We start from the raw sequence: 21,825 nt of genomic DNA, 5'->3' as shown, positions 1-21,825 counted from the left end.
TAATTTTAAAATCTCATAAGAAGGTCAGAATTTGAAACTAGCCATATTCTCCTACTTCCCAGCTATTTTCATTTGTAGATTTGGGTAATTCACTCACCTTCTGAAAATTTCATTTTGTTCAATTCTAAAATGGGAACATTATATTTGTCTTGAAGTTTAACTAAATGAAACATGTGAAATAACATATGTAAACTGCCTAACAAAATATGTGAAACAGGTCTTAGAAAAAGACAGCACGGAGAGTGGTGAGAGCACAAATTTTCAAATTATTCCTTAATTAATTAAAAACTGATTGAACTTGGCATTCAGTAAATGCTAGGTATTTGGATTGATAGTCGATTCACAACGAGGAATAAGGTTATGAGATCTCTCATATGGCTTGAAGCCAGTGATCAGAATATCAGCTCTGCCAATTATCAGCTATGATAATTGAAAAGGCATTTCTTCTCTCTACTTGTTAGTTTGTACATCTGTAAAATGGGTATAATATCTGACTGGCAGTGTTCTTATGAGGTTAAAGGAAATATTGTATGTATGATAAATACTAAGCTTATTGTAGGCACTCAGTCAAGGGTGGCAATAGATTGTCGTCATCGTCGTCGTTGTCATTATCATCATCATCATCATCATTGTCATCAAAATCTCATTATTGCCATAGGAATCTAAAGCATTTGTACAGAAAACTGTTTGGGGCTGAAACTACACTATTGTGGATTGAGGTTCTAATGGAGTTTCCAATGCCTTCTCTGTTATTTTAGTATGTTGAGTTTTTCTCTACCCTCCCAACCCCCGGGCCCTCAGCCAGTTTAGGCTGAGGTGATAAACATTAAACTTCAACATCCTAAGACCATACAACATAGCACCTGCAGAAGCTTAATACAGAATCTGCTTCAACTCTCTTAATTTACCAATGAGAAAACAAAGGGTAGTAAGTGCCAGTTAGGACTAGAATTTTGTTCTTTTGACTCCTGCTCCTCTACCTTCTTAATGCTGCCTTATAGAATGAAGGAATAATATGGCATACATACTGCAAACTGTACATAATACAAAGCAAATAGATCTGAATGTGAAATGGTAGCAAAAAAGAGGGACTGCCTTTAAAAGGATGCTTGTCATCAAGGTTATTATATATTATTACTCTGGTTTCATAGATCTTGCTTGGGGATGTTCAAATGTAGTTGGTTACAGTTTTCTGTGCAGTTGTTGGGTTTATGACATCAACATAATTCTGGCTTGTGATGAACTAATTTATATTTTATGATGCATATTTTACTTAGCACTGACTCAAATTCAAGTGTTCTCATTTATCCCCTGTGTGGTTGATTTGAGGTTTGTTACTTAACCTCTCTGAGTCTCAACTTCCTCAATTAAAATCAAGATAATCATTTTTATTTAGTAGGGTTTTTGTGAGGATTACATGAATTAATTTATGTAATGTGCTTAGAATATTGACTTGATATCTATTATACACTCAGTAAATATTAGCTAATTTTATTGCACCCATATTTAAACACATTACATATCTTCAAGGTTATCAATTGACAGTTGCTGAGATTTGATGCAACTATTGAGAAGTATAAAATATATTTTTAAATCATTTGCTATGGTGATGATGCTTTAATATTACCTTATCCTTGGATGACACTCTAACTTTCTAACATTTTAAATATTAATATTGATTGAGTGCCTAGTCTGTGCCAGGCACTATTTTATTCCTATAGGATCAGTGTAATTATCTCCATCTGAAAAAGGAGAAAGCATGTGTGTGGAGACATTAGTAGATGTGCTTCTTGTAATGCTTTTGTTAGTTGAGGTGCAACTACAGCCAAGATCTTTTAAATCTCTATCCAAACCTCTTCTAGCTTTATCCTGTTTTTGTTCCTAAAAGAATAGGTGCGATGATATGAGCAGAGGCACGCTGAGTATCAAAGATGCTTCCTTCAAGGGGTCTGATAAAAATGCCACCAAGAGGGACAGGAGAATCAGAAATTCAAAGTCCAGGAGGGAAGTAGAGTTCAGAGGAGTGGAGGAGAGACAAGTGTCAGGATCCCAGTAGAGGATGGTTATAAGGTGCAGCTGAGGACTTTCATGGATGGTCTGGCTGATCTGAGTGTGCTTCCAGTCTGAGTGGCAACTTTTGATCAGGGGCACCTTCAACACAGAGCTGAACTTCTGGCCTCAAACTGGTGCTTTCTTTTCCTTGAGATGTTCCTCTGCATTGCAACAAACCTTTCTCTTGAAAAGGTTTCTATTGTCTTGATCAAAATAATAGAATCTAGCATTATTATAAATCAATGCTGGGGGTATGATATATGGGTGTGGGGTAGGGGGGCAATCGTTAGATGTGTACACATATAATACCTTAATTAAAAAAGGGAAAATAGAATAGAAAATGAATAAAAATTAATCTATCAGTTAATGAAGTTTATCATTACAGGTTAGTCACAGTTACCTGTAGGAATTCCAGACAATTTGGATAGTAACAACACTTGTAAATAAAATTTAGTATGGGAGAAAAGGCAGCATAATGGAAATGGACTATCCTGTGCTATTCGATAAAGCCTTTCTGACTTCTAAGCATTCCCCCACAGCCATGAAGATGCATTTGTACTGATCTGGCCACATTTTCTCCTTAGCTCCCATTGTGGCCAACAGCACCATTTGCCAGATGGTTCAATGGGGTAGGGGGACAGCATGTGGGTGTGACATGTGACAGATTGAAGTTAACTGACCCATGTGGAAATTGGACTGATAGCTTTCACATAAAACTCATTTTAAAATGTAGAATTAAAAGTTATGGAAACAGATATAAACTGATTGATTTTGGAGTAAAAAAATAGCATTTGTTCTGATTTATAATCCTCATCAATATTTTTAGACAGATGTCTGGGGTTCCAGTTGAGATGAAGACTAAGTTTTAAAATGAAAAGCCCTTCATATGGACTCTGGGAGGACTTGGATACCTATCAATTTATGGTTAGTTGGAATATACTCTTGGCCCTGAGCAGGCAACTTTAAATGTCAAGAGGTTTGTGAGTAAAGAATTGAATATCCCCTAAGTCAGAGTCTCCAAATCTCAAGATGCTTGATATGATTGATCTTGATCTCCAGCACTCTGCTGAAGAAAATACCAGTTTTAAAGAGCTCCTTACATTTCTTGAAGTATGAAATTCCTCTCCAGGGTGAAAGGTTTCCCCCCCCCCCCCGCCACATTTCTGTGCTTCAAATCTATGGACGTGTAGCAATCAAAGTTAAGCATGTACTCACACAGAAATTTGAAGTTCCACATTTTGTTGCAGAGAAAAAGTCCTCTTGGCAGTTACCTCTGATACCTTCCAGGTCACACTTCTACTGTCAGGGCTAACAAAATCATCAATTCCATTTTCAGGTTCTCTGTTGTGTCAGCCTCTATCCCTTGCCCTTCTAGTCTCTTATGTCATCATCCTTCTCCTTTTCCTCCTTTCCTCTGTCCACCCACTGACTTGCAGGGGTATGGACCATAGTTGAAATTCACTTGTCCTTTCATTTCTGTAAAGGCTTTCCCCCCTTCCTTCTCTCTATTGTCTCTGAATCTAGCCTGATTTTTACAGTAAGATTCCCACCTGCTTTTGGTTGCCGAATGACCTTGGAATCTTTTGCTTAGGGAGCACAGCTCACTTGCCTTCTAGCTAGTAATTAGTGTCAGATGATGTAAAGTGCATAGATTACAAATAGAGCTGGGGAAGGTGAGATGTGCCTTTTGGTTAAAATGTTCATATAATAGAATAATTGGAAACATTGAATATTGTATGTAATATAAAGTATATATATATTTAATAGGATATGGGTGGAAAGGGTGCAACTCCTCCTCATTATTCCATTTGGAACTGAGTTTCTTCAGACTGCAGTATTCGTTTTGATAACCATGCAGAGACAGATGGCATTTTGTCTGCATTCCAGAACAGAGGAATAGTTTGCTGAGCTATAGCTAGTATAATGAGAAGCCGTGTAAGTTGAAGCTGAGGTAAAACCAGAGCATCTGTCAGTCCTTGTGTGCCAGATTGGAGATGCTGCAGACAAACTAATATTTCAACAGAAAATTGAAGTGAGTATAGATTTGTGATCAAAATGATAACAGTGCCATAGCAGATGTCCTAGAGTTCATGCTTGTTTTTTATTACTGCTCTGTGAGTGTCTTTGGAAGCGAGACCTACCAGCACAGCTTGTATGGAGCATGTTCATTATAAAATTTTATTTTACAGAAAACAATGAGATGGAAAATTTGTAGCTAAATTGGTACTTTCCTACTCTATCATGTTTTATTACTTATTATTTGGGGAAAGATTCTATTTTTGTTTGATTTACATTGCTGCTTTCTAGCTTAATGGAAGATCATCATGTTAATTTGAAATAGAAAAATGAGAGACCTGAGTTAATGTTTGTTTCATAATATTATGTTTTCAGAATGGACCATGGAAAGAAGCACCTTAAACTATTCATTACTCTTCATATCAAACATTCACTCTAATGTTTTTTGTTACCTGAGGGTAATTGTTATTGATTTTGAGAGGAAGGGAGAGAGAGAGAGAGGCATTAATGATGAGAGAGAATCATTGATTGGCTGACTCCTGCATGCTCCACACTGGGGGATCTAGCCTGTAACTGCAACCCAGGCATATGCCCTCACCAGGAATCAAAACATGACCTCCTGGTTCATAGGCCTACACTCAACCATTGAGTCATCCTGCCCGGGCAACTGAGTATAATTTTTAAAAACTTTTTTTTTTTTTAGGATCCCTAGGAAAGAATACTGGAGAAATATTATTTGCCCACTAGCATCTTTTGTCTATAGTTAGATTAATAGTCGATATTTCCTCAAAATAGCAATTATTTTAGGTCCAGGTGGTTTAAGGTTTTTACATATGGTGAATAATGTGTTTTCAAGTGTATATAATGCCTTTCTGGATGTAGTGCTTCATAAGACAATGTTAACACGACTCAGTGTAGGAAAGTCACTCACTCAGAACCCAGCTCCCATGGTGTGTGCAGTATATAAAAGATAATTATTCTGTGATTTGTGAATGGGAAATAACAACATAATCTGATTGACTTATAACGGATTCCTTATTGGGAGAGGGCAATTATTTTTAAAGGTTGCTGACTGTTAATAAAAGGCTACATGTGGTATTCAAAATGTTACAACATCACATTTACAGATGGGATGATAGTCCAATTACATACAAGAATACTAGTATTTCCTACCACAAGGGCTATCAAGACCATTCCTGTGCTATATCTTGTAAGTGAACTGTATTCAAGGACAAGTGTTCCTGTCTCCTTACCACTCAGTGGCTCTTTGGAAACGTGAGTTAATTGTCATTCATCGTTTTCTTTTCCTTTAAGGTCTTAACTTAGATTGTTCCATTTCCTAGCAGATTGTGGTATTGGAATCTTTGGGTCACAATGAAAGCAGTATGGGTTTGCCTGAATGGGTTGATATTCTGTTGTTTTTAGAGTGCTAAAGCACATTCCTGGCAAGTCTCAGTTTGAATTGGAAATGTTATGGTATAGTGAAACCCAAGAGTATTAAAATAGATATATGTGTAATTAAATAAATATGTCTAAGCTAAAAGGAGAAAAATAACCCATTCAATTTTACTCTCATCTACTTAAAGACAATCTTGCTTTTTCTGTTATCCTTATCATGCCTGCTTTCTCAAAATTCTTTTATTAAACACTTTTAAAAAAGAAGAATGAATTTTATATTTTTAAAACGTCGAATATTTTTTTCCATGCTTCTGCCACTAGCATCTCTTTTTATTTATTTATTTTTATTGTTTGAAGCATTACACATAGTAGTGCATATGTCTCCTCTCCCCCCCCCTTGACCTCTCCCCAGCCTCCCCTATCCCCTCACATATACCCTCCCCCCCCCGCCCCGTCTCTTGTATCCATTGGTTATGTTTATATGCATGCATACAAGTTCTTCAGTTGATTTCTTACAGCCCCTCACCCAACCTCCCTTGCCTTCCTGCTATAGTTTGACAGTCTGTTCAATGGTTCTTTATAACTATTTTCCATTTCTTTTCTTTGAAAAATCTTGCAACTGCAGACTAGAAATAAACATATAACAACAACAACAACAACAACAACAAAACATGTGTGAGTCCCAATTTCAATGTCCAACAGTTCTGAGGCTCAGTTTCAATGTTAAATAGTTCCTTATGTGTACATGTCAGCAATGATATCTGGATGATGGACAGATGGTGGCAATGCAGATCCGACCCTCTCTGGTTTGGTCCTGGGCAACCTGCAGCAACACACAGCTGCTGACTGCTAGTGTAGCCAGGCGTCGTCAGTGTCTTCCATCTCTGGGCTGTTTCTCCTCTTGTCTTTGTGGTTGGAGCAGACCTGACAACTCCTCTCTGTTGCAGGAATCCCCATGGTCTTGGAGTAGTTCTCTGAAAAATATACAAACATATCCTTGACCAAGAGTTAATAAAGGAATCTTTTCTATAAAATTGACTTGGGATCCTTTTTATTTTTGATTGAATCTATTATAAATAATTATCAGATAAATCTAATATTATATCCAAGATATTAGGCTCTGGGACTATTAAATGTTTATTTTTTTTCCTTTAATTTTAATTTTTTAAAATTTACTTTGTGTTTTATTTTTGTTTTGTTATTTTTGTTATTGTTAATTTCCTCATATTTTCCATTGAATTTTAGAGAGTGGAAACAGGGGAAACAGAGAGAGAGAAACATCAAAGTGAGAGTCACATTGATTGGTTGACTCTCGCTTGCACCCCAACCAAGGCTGGGGATTGAGCCCCAAACCGAAGTATATACCCTTGACTGGAATTGAATGGGACTTTTCAGTCCATGGCCCGACACTCCATCCACTGAGACAAATTGTCTAGGGCTATTTTTTAAATATATTATTATTATTTACAATGAATTCAGAAAACTTTCGTGTATTATAGTTTTAACAGTCATACTGTGGAGAATTTCCTTTGGCTCCCTTTGTATCTGATCAGATAACTTGCTTGCTTACAAACCTTCAGAGTCCCAGAGGAGAAACATCTTTGTTAGGCATTCAAAATCTTTCATTTCTGCCCCCTACCTTCTTAGTTGGTCCTAATTCCCAATGTGCCTCTCCACTCCTCTCCATATATCACACACTGAAATCCAATCCTATTATAGAAACCCAAGTCATACCAGGGCTTCCTTGTCCTCCCACGCCTTGGCACATGTTGTACTCTCTGAGTAAATTGTCCTCCTGTTCCCCATCCTTTTCCTCCTCCTTTTATTTTCTCTTATTAGACACAACACTAACATTGTAGCACTGAAATTCTTGAAATTGCCAGACAGGTACCCTACAAAAACCCATGTGAGATGTTTTATAAGCTCAAGATGCAAATATGTTTATATCTATCATTTAATTCTTCAAGCTCCAACCTACTGTTCAGCAGGAAATGCAGTATATCCCTCTTGATACCCCTCTGCCCACCTGCACCAAATATCTAGTATCTCTATGAGTGCCCACAGTTCAGAGAGAACAGGATCCTGTCCTCTACACCTAAATAAAGGGGAAACTGGAATCCAAGTGCACTCTCACTGAAACCATCCAAAGTGGCCTCACTGATTAATGGGGAAAATATGATTGTTCTGTGACCTACGAAAACATTACAAATTATTTTACTGTCAGTTACAAATGTATAGGGGAGTGAAATAACATTATAAAACTAATACTTAGTACACTATAATTTTAAACACTAGAAACATTGAAAATTAATGTTTTATTTCTTTATTAAAACATATCAATAATAGTTTGAACAGTGTAACTTAGATATGGAGTGACCATATTTTCTATGCATTGGTTATTTGTTATACTATTCCAAGTTTGGATCGGTTTCCAATATTTTATCCTTTCCATGTTCAATATTGTGATATATCTTCAAGAGTCCTTTTAAAGTATATTTTATTGATTTTTTACAGAGAGGAAGGTAGAGGCATAGAGAGCTAGAAACATCCATGAGAGAGAAACATCAATCAGCTGCCTCCTGCTGGGGATGTGCCCGCAACCAAGGTACATGCCCTTGACCAGAATCGAACCTGGGACCCTTTAGTCTGCAGGCCAACAATCTATCCACTGAGCCAAACCAGTTAGGGCAAGAGTCCTTTTAATGTGAATATTTTTTGCAATTGTTACTTTCTCTGGGACATGAAATATTGATTAGCTCACCTTCACTGGGTTCTTCTAATTGCACATCTAGGGTCTTTTGAATGTCAGCAGTGTCAACAGTCCCATAGTTAGCAGTTTCTTCTGTAACTCCATTTATATTTTATTTGATTTTTACTTCCAGTATTATCACATTTTGTTTCTTTGCTTCACTTTTATATTTATTGGCCAATTCCCTCTCTCAATTATTCATTTTTATAAAGTGTCATGTGGGACACAAGGAGGCAATGCAGTGACACACTTTGCTGAAGAGCTAAAGGTGAAGTTTGTATTTTATTCAATTACTCACAATTCATATACTGTGATAACTGAAATTTTATAACAAAAAGTTGGTAGACTATCGTTCTTTAACTAAACTGTGGTAACTGAAATTTGTGCATGCAGAATCTGTAAAGTGGTGCTTCTCTTTCATTGACTGGCTTATATGACCTCACTCATTTATGGATAATAAAGAACATTATAAACTTATGAACCAAAAGATAGAAATAGAGACAGTAAAGCAACAAGCAGACTGTCAAATTACAACGGGGAGGGGAGGGAGATCTGGGGGAGATAAGAGGTCAACCGAAGGACTTGTATACATGCATATAAGTACAACCAATGGACACAAAACTCTGGGGAGGGAGGGTATATATGGGAGGGGGGACAATGGTAAAATATGTACACAGATAATAATTTAATTAAAAAAAATTTAAAAAAGAATCTGTAAAGTGAGGACTGCCTGCTGAATATACAATGAGTGGACAGATTATTATTATCTCTGAATGCATAATAATCTAGCCATATATATATTTTAGAGGCCCAGTGTGTGAAGTGTGTGAATTTGTGCATGGGTGGGGTCCTGCCTGCTGTTTGAACTCCTGGTAGAGGGGACAATTTGCACATTAGCCTTTTATTATATAGGTCTTTTTATAGGATATACATTGAGTGGCCCAACGGTCCTAAACAGTCCTCTAAAAACTTTATTTTTTTCTGGAATTAGTCATTGAAATAATTATTTAGGGCAAGGAAGTTATGTCTCATTGTTTCAGGAGGCCAACTTCTTCTTACAAGTGATTTTGGGGGAAAAATTGTGAATATATGACCTACATTATATGTTCCAGTTTCCATGTTATACATGATTGTTGCACCATGAATATAGCCTTTTCCTTTAGCTACTACTAACTTTCCACACTCCCTCTGGACTTCATGGTTTCCCTCCCCAGTTAGGGTCATTAGTTATACTTATAATCTTTTTAGGATAAATTCAGTTATCCCATAATTTTTGACATTACTCAAATATTTGTTGGGTTTCACATCTAACATTTCAAATCATTTTTTGTAAATATGTACTTTAAAATTAAATAATTTTCCTCAAAAAATAAAATATTCCAAAATTACATAGATATTGTTAATGGAACAAGTGTGCTTTATCAATGGGGCTAACCTAGGTAGGTGACCAAGCAGAAAGTTCATTCTAGGGAGGATATTTTAAAATATTAGTTTCAATTATATTGGATTTGTATTATTATTGTTTCTAGGAAACTAGAATGTTGAATTTACTGTGGAACCTTGAAATGTGTTTTCCCTCTTTTTGTTAGCAGCTTAGACATATATACCATTGTTACAATGCCATTTCTTCTCCATAAGTTTTCATTTAGTATGTGAAATGACTTTGAAATGCCAACTTTAAACATGACAGTTATAGGTCATTATTGATCTTCCATATAAAAGTAGGCCACCATTTTGTCATTCTTTAATGAGATGCCAATGGCTGTTAAGTGAAAAACTTGCTAGAAACAATAGTAGTCCTCTGGCATAATGACTTTCATGGCCATCTGTCAGGGTGGCACTTTGCCCATCCACAGGGGTGATATGCCAGTTTCAGCAGGGTACAGGTGCCAGCCAAACATAGGTTTAGAAATATAGCTAGCAAGAACTCAGCAAAGAGATCCTCCAAGTGGTTACTGATGCCAAATTAGACCCACATGCTTCATTACAAGGCATCACATCTGTTGATGCTTGTGGGCATTATATTGTCAATTAAGGCTTTCTTTTTCTGTTTATTTATTCTGACTCTGGACTGGGAATACAGAAAATCAAGGACAAAACTAGTCCTTGGTTAGAAAAACCATCAGGATTTCTCATATCTTTTCCTAATGTTTGTATTCTGCAGTCCCAAACTTTATTCTAAATTATGTGGAAACTTGAAGACACATGAGACTGGTTTATGAGGTTCTCTATTATTAAATAATAGTGTCCTGGTACACAAAATTTGTGCACATTAATAGGGGATTAATTAGAGGAAATATTTTAATATTGCTATTTGCCCTTTCTCTATACTAGAAGTGTCAGAGGTGAAAGAAAATTACTAAAATGTATATGAAAATCTTCCTCCTGTCAGAGTCTGGGGCACACCATGGAACCCAGAGTCAAGTCCCCTTCCACCCACATATGCCTCAAAATCACATGAGACCCAGACCCGGCCAGCTCCCTTCCCCATTGGGGTAGATTCAGACCTAGCTAGTCCCACCTTTGTCAAGCCCCACTTGGCGGGAGGTGCAGCCTCAGGTCCCCTGTCAAGCCCTACTGGGCAGGGGGCACTGCCTGAGGTCCCCTGGCCCAGGGTGAGGGGAGCAGCCTGAGGTCTTCCAGCCCAGCAATGGGGTAGGTGGGGCACATCTTAAGGTCCCCTGTCAAGCTCTGCCAGGCAGGGGGCATGGCCTGAGGTCCCCTATCAAGCCCAGCCAGGCAGGGAGCAAGGTCTCAGGTTCCCCAGCCCAGTGCCGGGGCAGGGAATGCAGCCTCAGGTCCCCTGGCCCAGCACCAGGGTGGGGATGTGGTCTGAGGTCCCCCGTCAAGCCCTGCCAGGTGGTGAACATGGCCTGAAGTCCCCCAGCCTGGTGCCAGGGTGGGGTGTGTGGCCTGAGGTCCCCCAGCTTGGCACCAGGGTGGGGGGGCATGGCCTGAGGTCCCCTGTCAAGCCCTGCCAGGAGGGGGGCACAGCCTGACATCCCCTGTGAAGCCCCATGGGGGAGATGGCGGAGCACAACCTCAGGTCCCTGCTGATTGCTCATTAAGGCTCTTACTGGAACTCAGCCTCTGCTGTGGGCACCACCATCTTTGTGGTGAAGTGACGGTCAATTGGCATTTTCCTCTTCATTATATAGGATAATATTTAGAAAACAATCAACCAACTTAATCTCTGATTATGAGAAACATTTCAACAATTAATCGGCTGAAAATAGAGATTGCTATTCATGGGTACTATGTGTTTTCTGTTATTTTTTTATTGAAGTACTAGAGGCCTGGTGCACAGATTCCTGCACATTGAAAGGAAATTAATTAAAAGGTGGCCAGAGGGGCTGGACTGGGCGAGACAGGCCAGACATGCCCTGGAGTCAACCTTGTTGTAGTTAAGCCTTGTTATAGTTAAGCCTTTATTGTTTTGGTATCACTGGGAAGAATTGACCTCCAGGCCAATTGGCTATAAGGATCAGCTGTGTCTACACTGGGAGAATTTCTGTGCTGGAGACACCCTTATGAGATAAGACTTGCAGAAGCCTCTGTGCTCAGCCTAGATGGTGTGGAGTCTCAGGGTGGAGCAGACAGCAATGGCTTCTCATCAGCCCTGTCCTAAGAGGACCCTGGGTCTCAGTGTCCCCTGGTAATCACTGAATCACTTCTGAGAGAAAGCTGCCCTCTAGTTTTGCCTGCTGCCAGACAGTCCAGTTTTCTCCCCATATGAGTCAGGATCCCCAGAATGTTGCCTGGAACTGGAGTTCAGAGCAGCCGGGAGCTTATTTTTTTCTCCTGATTGAGAAATCCAGCTGTGTACTCAGTTGCCAGTGGAGATGTACAGAACTGCCTTCTGCAGCTCCTCTTAGTCTCAGTGTGCTTTTCTTTTTCCGTCTAGTAGTAGAATTTCCACTCATCCAGCCTCTGTGGTTCTAGATGATGCCCGTTTTATCTTTTACTTGTAGTTTTGAAATTGTTGTGCGAGGCAGCAGTTTACATGTTTACCTATTCCGCAATCTTGGTTTCTCCCTGGTGTTTTACCATTTCTTAAAAGAATTCTTGCTACCTCAGACCCTTTGTAAATGCTACATTACCTTTATTCAGATTGTTCTTCCCCCACGCAATTTAGTTAATCCTTACTCATTCTAAAGATTTCAGTGCCAAGTTATTTCCTCATGAATGCCTTTTTCTAATATCCCCGATTAGCTCAAATTCTTCTATTGGAGGTCTTGCAAAATTATGTTTTGCATCATAGGTTTTTCTTTTTTTAAAATTATCTTTATCGTTGAAAGTATTACAGTTGCCCCCTTTATTTTTTCCCATTGACCCCCCCCCCACCCTGCATCCACCTCTCCCAGGTATTCATCACTCTTTGTGTCCATAATATAGTTAGGTTAATCTCTCCTCACCCACCCACTGCCACCTCCACCTTCCCTCTGAAATTCCTCAGTCTGTTCCATGCTTCTATGTCTCTAGATCTATTTTGTTCATCAGTTTATTTTGTTTACTAGATTCTATATATGAGTGAGATCATGTGATACTTATCTTTTTCTGGTTTATTTTGCTACTCCTCAGGTCCATCCATGCTGTTTCAAATGCTATGAGTTTCTTCTTCTTCTTCTTCCTCTTCTTCTTCTTCTTCTTCTTCTTCTTCTTCTTCTTCTTCTTCTTCTTCTTCTTCTTCTTCTTCTTCTTCTTCTTCTTACAGCAGTGTAGTATTCCATTGTATAGATATACCACAGCTTTTTTATCCACTCATCAACTTAGAGGCACTTGGGCCATTTATGGATCTTAGCTATTGTAAATTGTGTTGCTATGAACACAGGGGTGCATATATTCTTTCTGATTGGTGTTTGGTTTTTCAGGATATATTTGTAGAAATGGGATCATTGAGTCAAATAACAGTTCCATTTTTAATTTTTTAAGAAAACCCCATACTGTTTTTCATAGTAATTGCACCAGTCTCCATTCCCACTAGAAATGTACTAGGGTTCCCTTTACTTCACATCCTATCCAGAACTTGTTGTTTTTTGATTTGTTGATGATAGTCATCCTGACAGGTATGAGGTGATACCTTGTTGTCATGTTAATTTGCGATGATTAGTGACTTTGAGCACTTTTTCATATGTCTCTTGGTCTTCTGTATGTCACCATAATTATTATTACAGTTGCTATTTTATATTGAGTTGTGTGATTGTTGTATTTCTTAGCTCTAGATGTTATCTCCAAGAAGGCAAGTATTGTGTCCATTTTGCTTACTGATGCACCTTGGTACACGGGGCAGTGCCTACTAAATGAGACTTTCAATAATTATTTGTTAAATAGGTTAGAGCAAAATTTTCATGGAAATTTAGGCCAAAATATGATTCTTCTAAACAGTGCATGCTTGTTGTCCATGTAGTTATAGGAAAAATACAGTCAAGAGATTATGCCTATGGAAATCATAGTCCTGTATTTATTCATTTACTCTTTCCTCCATCTTCATCTGTGTTGTAAACAAAAATATGTTAAATACCCAATTATTGGGATTTCAATGATGAATAAATGAGAACAGATACGTTTTGAATATTAGGTATGTGTTGTTTTTTTTTTCTTATAAATATGACCAGCTATAATAGTAAAAAAAAAAAAAAAGTTAGTTATTTGGTACTAGTAGCCCTGGGCATGAATCTGTGTGCCAGTAGCTCACTGCCACCCTCCTGTAGCTCTCCACCTGCTGCCCTACCCTCCTGTAGCTCCCCCCCCTCACCCTCGCCCCCTCCATCCAGCCCCCCCCCCCACAAAGCTTGTTGCCTTGCCCTCTCCTGCTGATCTGTGATCCTCTCATTATGTGGTCGGTCATTATATAATGACAATTTGCATATTACATCTTTATTATATAGGATGCTAACAGCTAAAGTTTGATGTATAAATTGATCTTTTTCTCCTGCTGAGATGATTAGCCTCATACAGTCACCAAAATAACCTTCATTGGATTGCTGTTTTTATTTTTACTTTTTAATTGTTTTTACCAATTCCAAGGCTCTTTATCTCAATATTAACAGATAAAATTAAAGCTTTCATTGCCTGGTATCCACAAGTATCTCCAATTAACTTGTGACAGAGGTTTTTTGTTGTTGTTTGTTTTACCATTTTTATGCTACAGAACAAATTTTCAATGGCCGTGTTTCTTAAATAACCACACAACAATTTTTGAGAGAGGAGATAAGTAGGGCATCAAATCACAAGAATATAAAGTGCTATACTCCAAAAGATTGAAACTTACTCATATTATCTTTTTAGCATCAGCTTCTATTTGTAATTCATTCACCCACTCTCCCTTCCTCTTCCTCTCTCTCATACACAGCCTGAACCCGTTTGTATACAATTAATATGTTACTCTATGCTCAATATTTTATTTAAAAATAAGTGATATCTTCTTTGTTGTTAATCACTTGTCCTAATTAATTCATTCATTATACTATGAAACTCAGAAATTAAACCTCCATGCTGGAGAGCTTCATATGAATCCTTTCTTTTTTTTTTTAATCTATTCCAAATTAAATTAAGTTTAGGTCCTATTTAATGAGGTGCCACATGCTGGGTTTCTATGCAGAAATAATTTCTCATCCTCAGTGGTATGTATATACCAAATAAATTATCATTTTACCCCCGAATTTCCAACTACTACATCCTGTAGGAAAGACTATCATTATGAACTCCCTGGGATCTGGGCAGCTGGATTTCTTTGATTTGAATTTTTTTCTTTTCATCAAAGCCCTATCTTGTTTTTATATTTTGGGTGAGTGAGATTATGAAGAGATTTCCAGACAGTGTTAAATGTCATGCTATGATGAACATGGGAATAAGGCTGTGGATGCAAAAGAACTGAGTTAAGTTATGGAGTTCCTTGTGCTCTAATTCATTTGTATTCCTTCTGATATAACATGTTTAAAACTGAGCACAACCATATCATCTCCCCCCAAATCCTGTTGTATGTGTGTGCACATGTATTTTGGGGAGAAGTTACTAATGTTTTTATTTTATGATTGTAAATACATTGTAAATAATTGGATTTCCCTTTAAATGTTGCCCTTCTCTGAACATCCTGGATCCAGAATAAAAATGAACACATGAAAATGTTTGCAGTGTGGACTGTATTCTGTTAAAGACTAGACTCACAAGACTCTATTGTGGCAAAGTGTCATTTTTTTTGCACTACAGAAGCATTTATTACTGCTGATATAATAATAGTACTTTTTTCCCATATGCCTGCTTGGCTAGTCTAGAACTCAGTAGCCCTATAGTAAGGCTAGGAAATAGGGAGCCAGGGAGAAGGATACAGAAAAACAGAGCAAAAGGGTCAGAAAAGGAGGTAGAGGAGAGAAGAGGTTCCCATGGAAGGCAACAGGACACCAGTATTTCCAGCCCATGATACTCAATGGCAACATTCCTGGCCCACTCTAGACAACTTGGATCCTCAATTCTGCTTATTGGAACAAATGGTTAAGAACCTACCAGTAATGAGGTCAACATCTTGGGTAGTGTTATCATATGGTCCACTTGGCTTGGTATAGAGAAAAAATAGGTTCCACACACTCTTACTTAACTAATAACCAACTGATAAGAAAACCGACAATGTGTAAATGACAGAGTGCGGCCTGTTACTAACAATTGAAAATCAAATATAGCAGCAGGTTATATATGATTAAAGTCTATTCTTACAAAATAAATTGTAGAAGAACAGATGGATTTTACCTGGCTTAATATTTCACTATTTTAGGGTTCTGTTCTAGCAATGGCATTCTAGAGCAGTGGTTCCCAAACTCTTTCATGTCATGGGGAAAACAAAATGTAGATATATTTCTAGCCTCTTTGGGCAACAAGAGGAGGCTGTACACATTGGAAGAAACAGGCCCAGGGGCTATAGTGGTACCAGGTCTCACACAACCATCACGAGGACTGAAGCGATCCCTACAGGATCACTATAATCACTAGTTGGGTGTGCTTTATTCTATAATTCAACAAAATGGGGTTCTAACATGTTATTTTGAAAACAATTTCAAAGGAATTACTCTATAAAGTACATTTACGTAACCTCCTGGATGTGTGTGTGTGTATTTTTGATTACATTTTTATTTTCTCCTCAAAGCATTACCTTTCCAACCTTCTACTTCCAAGACTGACCATGAGACTTATTTCCACTAGACAAGAGAGGGAAGAAACTGCCCAAAACAAAGAGGATCTTGATCATTTTTAAGTCTAAAAATTGACTAATGTGAAACCATAGAAAGTTCATTGTTTTAAGTTCAACTATATTGAGAAAGAAAATTATTTCTTAAATCCCTTTAGCTCTCATTTAACGTATGACAAACTGGGCATAGCTGACTTGGTCATGGCTGTTTACTATATTCTTAAAATAGAACTCAGAATATGAGTAAAGAAGTAGAAACCCGATTCCATTGGTATATAAGAGGAGAGGGAGGGAGAGGAAGGAGTTCAGATCTCTTTCAAGATGCAGATTAGAGTTAAGGGTTATTTATAAGTTTTCAGGTTGGTGTGAAGGAGCCTGAAACATAAGGAAGCAGAGGTATAAGGTACTATTATCATAGCTTTTGGAGGCCTCAGAACTTGTGTGGAAGCTTTGCATAGAGACATGTCTAGCATTCTACAAGAATAATACTGCAGCAATTATACAGGAAAGCAGCTGGACATATGTGCCAAAGGCAGTATTCAAGTATTCCCATGGACTAAATAAGCTGGAAGATTCATATACTCTGTTGAGGAAGTAAGGAGGAGCTAAGAATTAACAAAAAATTGACTCTCTGAATGAAGACTCAAGACTAAAGAAAAATGATTAAGACTATGAACTCTGGTGCTGCCTATGAGCTGGTTGCCCCAAAAGATGAGATGGAACCTATTGTACCTTAAATGTCACCAGTGCAAGGAGCAGAACAGAGTGTTCTACTACAGACACCAGCTAAGATCTAGGAAATACCATGTGTATCCAAAGACCATTTCTTCTTTGCCACTGCTACGATAAATATGGCAGAAAGTGTGTAATGTGGTCTCTCATGATTTCCAGCTGCTTGTGTTCACAACCTTGTGTAATACCCTCTACTGAGCGTAGGCAGGACCTGTGACCTGTTTCTAATAATAGAATGTGATGTGGTGCCACTCCTATGAGTCTTTGCTGAAGATGGGGGATATTACCCTTGTGATGTTGCATTATGTAAGATTCCATTTTGCTGGCATTCGTCTAGAGTGTTATTCTCTGTTGATGACTTCAAAAAAGAAATCTTTCATCAATTTTACTGACACAGAGAAATAAATTATGCCAACAACTTGAGTGATCTTTGTAATGGATCCTTCTCCAATTGAGTCTCCAGATGAGAAACCAGTCTGGGCTAACCCCTGGTGATTTTCTGAGCAGGGGACCAAGTTAAGTTGTGCCCAGATACCTGACATCTGGGTACACTGAAATAATGAATATGTGTATTTTTTAAGCCAGTAAGGTTGTGGTAATTTATTACAAAGCATTGAAAACAAATACATACAAGGTAACATAACCTCTAGAACCTTTTACCTACATACCATTGTAAAGAAAGGGAGAAAAGGAGAGACTATGATCATGGGGAAGTTTCGATAAACTATAGAGAAATAAGGTACCTTTTTTTTTTTTTTTACATGTGCCATGTTTGCTTTAATGACTATTTCATAAGCTGGTGAATACTTTATGGAGACTATTTCTTATTCAATATGATCCAAGCATAGTTGCAGGTACACTCAACACTTTATTTTATTTCTTTCTTTTTTAAAATAAATTTTTATTGTTTAGATTATTACAGATGTTCCTCTTAGTATTGATGCCTTTTGTTTGTGTGGCTTGGACTGCTTAGTATAATGAATGCTCATTTGGGAAATTTGTATCTTCATTTGTAAGAAATCTTAAGATATGGAGGGGTATTAAAATGACCCCGTTGAGGAGATAAGAGATCAACCGAAGGACTTGGATACATGCATATAAGTACAACCAATGGACACAAAACTCTGGGGAGAGAGGGTATGTACGGGAGGGGGGGCATTGGTATATGTACAAAAATAATAATTTAATTAAAAAATATATTTTAAAAAAATGACCCAGTTGACTAATTACACTTGGATGGCCTTCAGGTTTGTTCATGGCAACGAATATGGGCAACAGTAGAGTTCAAATATCCTTCAGCAGTCACATGGCTTGTGTTGACAGTGTGAAATTAAGGCTAAGCCCTCTGACAGGGAAACTGAAACAGATCAGGTGCAGAGTTCAGGAGACTATTCACTTGGGCTTGTACTAGTATCTCTCCAAAGAGGAAGGCACTGATGGAGGTTAGTTAGATCTGGCAAAATGAAGGTTGGCACAGTGTTTAGTTTCCTGCCTAGCTCTGCCAGTGCCAATCATTCCAGAATAGCAACTCCCCTGATACCTTACTTAGTGTGTACAGAACCACGGAGTTTTCATCTATTTGATAACTGAGGAAAGATCCATATCCAGCCTCCTAAAGTGATGGTCCAGGACTGAAGTGATCCTGGGCTAATAAAATGTCTCTGGGTGAGCATCAGAAGGATGTATTGTTGTCCTTCCAGAAACGAACATGAAGATGAGGTAGAGCAGCTGGCAACTTCATGGTATTGGCAAGCTAAAGGTGCAACCTAGGGCCTTAAGCAAGGAGGAGGATAAATCAAACACCAGGAAGTTTTGTGTGTTTCTTCCCCATTCCAGGTTACTTTTATCAAAATTAAATAATCAACTGCTAATTCAATTTTTCTCATATATTCAAACACCAATAAGAAAGGATGGAGCACAACAGATGTGCCATGAGTTATTGAAATAATTCCTAAAAAAAATAGTGCCTTGAAAGAAAAAGAAAAACAACAACTAAAAACTGGTGGTTGTTGAGACAGTATGATTATATGAAAGAACACTTTAAAAAAAATAAAACTCCTAAAAATTAAAACTCCTATGGATTGATTATTTTCAAATAAAAAGGTTTAAGATAGACAGGATGAACATGGAAATAGAAAAAGGGGAAAGAATTGCTTATGTTCATGTGTATCTTTGTGTGTGTGTTTTCTTGAAACAGCTATGCTGGCTTGGATATTTCCCCATCTATATATTATACAATACTTCCTAGGGCTTATACAATCTGTGTTTTTGTTTTTGTTTTTTTCAGGAGGCATAGCAAATGGTTTGCATCACTTTGCATCTGGATACAGTACTGGTGGCACTGTGCAGGAGGCCTGCTTCCCACTGGCTTCTTTAGAGAAAAGCATAGTAACATTTCACCTTCATAGTGAGTTATCAAATATTTTTAACTGCAATCTTGTAATTACTATTATTGTTGTATTAAAAATTATTTAATGAAGGAGATCATGCCAGGAACAAGCATTATATAATGGCTATAGCAGCCCCTCCCACATACCTGGAAAAATTCCCTACTGTTGTAGAAAGTGAAAATGAGCACTGCTTGCCAGTTCTAAACAATATGCTTTACACTAGATTTGTTAAGACTTGTTGCTTTTGGTGGGAGCACATGTGCGCGCGCACACACACACACACACACACACACACACCTTGAAGACATGAATAAAAAGCTGATAGCAAGTGGCTTAAGACAAGTTGAACAGATGTTTCTAGCTTTAACTGCAGTATTTTATCCGAGATGGTAGGACAAAGGTTTCACATGTAGAAACTCTGTGGAGTCTGTCTTCAAGTGTATTTTATGTAGAGAAAGATTTCTTCAGTGTATTTCCCACTGATTTCTGGGTCCCTTGTTCTTTCAGAGCAAGGTTTTCAGAGGCTGGTGCCTAATTCTGGAGTAAAAGACATATCTGTAGAGAGAAAATAGGTGACAAAGTAGGGAAATTACCTGATTGTTAACCAGTAGTGGTGTTTATTGCACAGGAATTGGGTTCTGTTTGGGGCACATATTTGATCAATGTATTTTACAATCCTTATTTGGAAAACTCACTTGAACATTCACCTGCCCAGGTTGAGAAACACAATTCCTGCAGAGAAAACCATGAGTTGGTTTCTGTAAACAAACCCTCCAACTAGCAAGAACTCACCTGTAGTCAGTCACCAAAGAAAAGAGACTATTTTTTTTTTTTATTGAAAACTTACCATATTCGATAACTGAGCTCAGTCCTGTGCATACATTTATCTAGCACAGGGCTCTCAACTTCAACCTTATTGACACATGGGGTTGGGTAAATTTTTACTGTCCTGTGTTTTGTAGGGTATTTAGGTAGTATTCCTGACTTCCACTCACTAGATGCCAGTAGTACCCTCTATCCAGTCATAACAACCAAAATCATTTCCAGACATTGCTAAAGGTCCTCTGACATGGAGAATAACTTCCCCCCAACTGAAAACCATTTCTCTGGTGTGATCATACAATTCTACATGGAAGGTGTTATTATTTTTCCTATTATACAGATGTGGAAGCTGAAGCTCTGATAGGTAGTGGCTCACCTCATGTGTGGCAGAGTCCTCAGCTCTTTCCCCTCTGCTGGTGTCTCTAGGCCATTAAGTAATAGAACAGTAGAGTGTACCCCAGCATCAGCTTTGGACCATCTGGGACCTGGGTCATTTCACATGTTGAGCCCTGAGTTTTTGTCCAGTGGAGGAGAGAAAAGGGTAGCTTTTAAAGGGTGAGCACTAGAATTATGGCTGGAAGCCCGAGGTCTTTTGCTTCTATTTAGCAGTGGCACTATCATCATAGGAATGGGAGAGATTTCAGATTATGAGGATGAATTTCTGGTTAGAGGTAGGCCTCACTATTCTTCTGAATGTCTGGGAATCACCTAGAGCCAAATTGAAAGAAGAGGGGTGAAACATCAGGAGGGCTTGGTCCCAATCCTGTGTGACATTGGGCAAGGCCTTGTGTCTCTCTCAACCTCATTTGCCATATGTATAAGAACTTGGTTATATTTGGTTATATCAAAAAGCCATTTCAGTTCTAACCCTCTTATAAGAGGACTTAGCTAGTATTAGTTGTAATATGTGTCAGATGCCCTTGGGGCTTGGCATTACTGGCTTAATGACTATGAATTGTGTGAATAGCTTGAAGAAGTCTAATAGAGTCTCAGGGATACCTTTCTTCTGCAGACATAAGAGGGCCTAGGCACAGCCTGGTTCTAAGAAAAAATTATTTGTTACTGCTTGCTTTTCTAGGTACTGCAATCAACCTAGGGAAATGCCATTGATTTGGCATCATAAGAAGAGTATAAAGATTTGCTCACAGTGCTATGGATTTTATTAAGTTGCTGGAGAAAGAACAGCAAAGAATTCCTTATTATACTATATCGTCAAATCAGAATTTTATTGCTTTTGGCCAAAGGCCATTGCAAGACTTATGGAGCAAAGGGTAGATGAAATGTTACTTTTAAAAGAAATTAAAAACATCAAAACTGAACTAAGTTACAGTGAATCTCTGAATATAAGAGCTGGCAACATTTTAGCATATATATATAAAAGCCTAAGCAACCGGTTGACCAAACAACCAAATGACTGAAAGACTGTTCAACCAGTCACTATGATGTGCATTGGCCACCAGGGGGCAGACACTCAATGCAGGAGCTTC

The sequence above is a fragment of the Pipistrellus hanaki genome (genome assembly GCF_964339955.1).
Source record: "Pipistrellus hanaki genome assembly, chromosome: X".
In the NCBI taxonomy this organism is placed as follows: domain Eukaryota; kingdom Metazoa; phylum Chordata; class Mammalia; order Chiroptera; family Vespertilionidae; genus Pipistrellus; species Pipistrellus hanaki.
Note: the sequence above shows the minus strand (reverse complement) of the source record.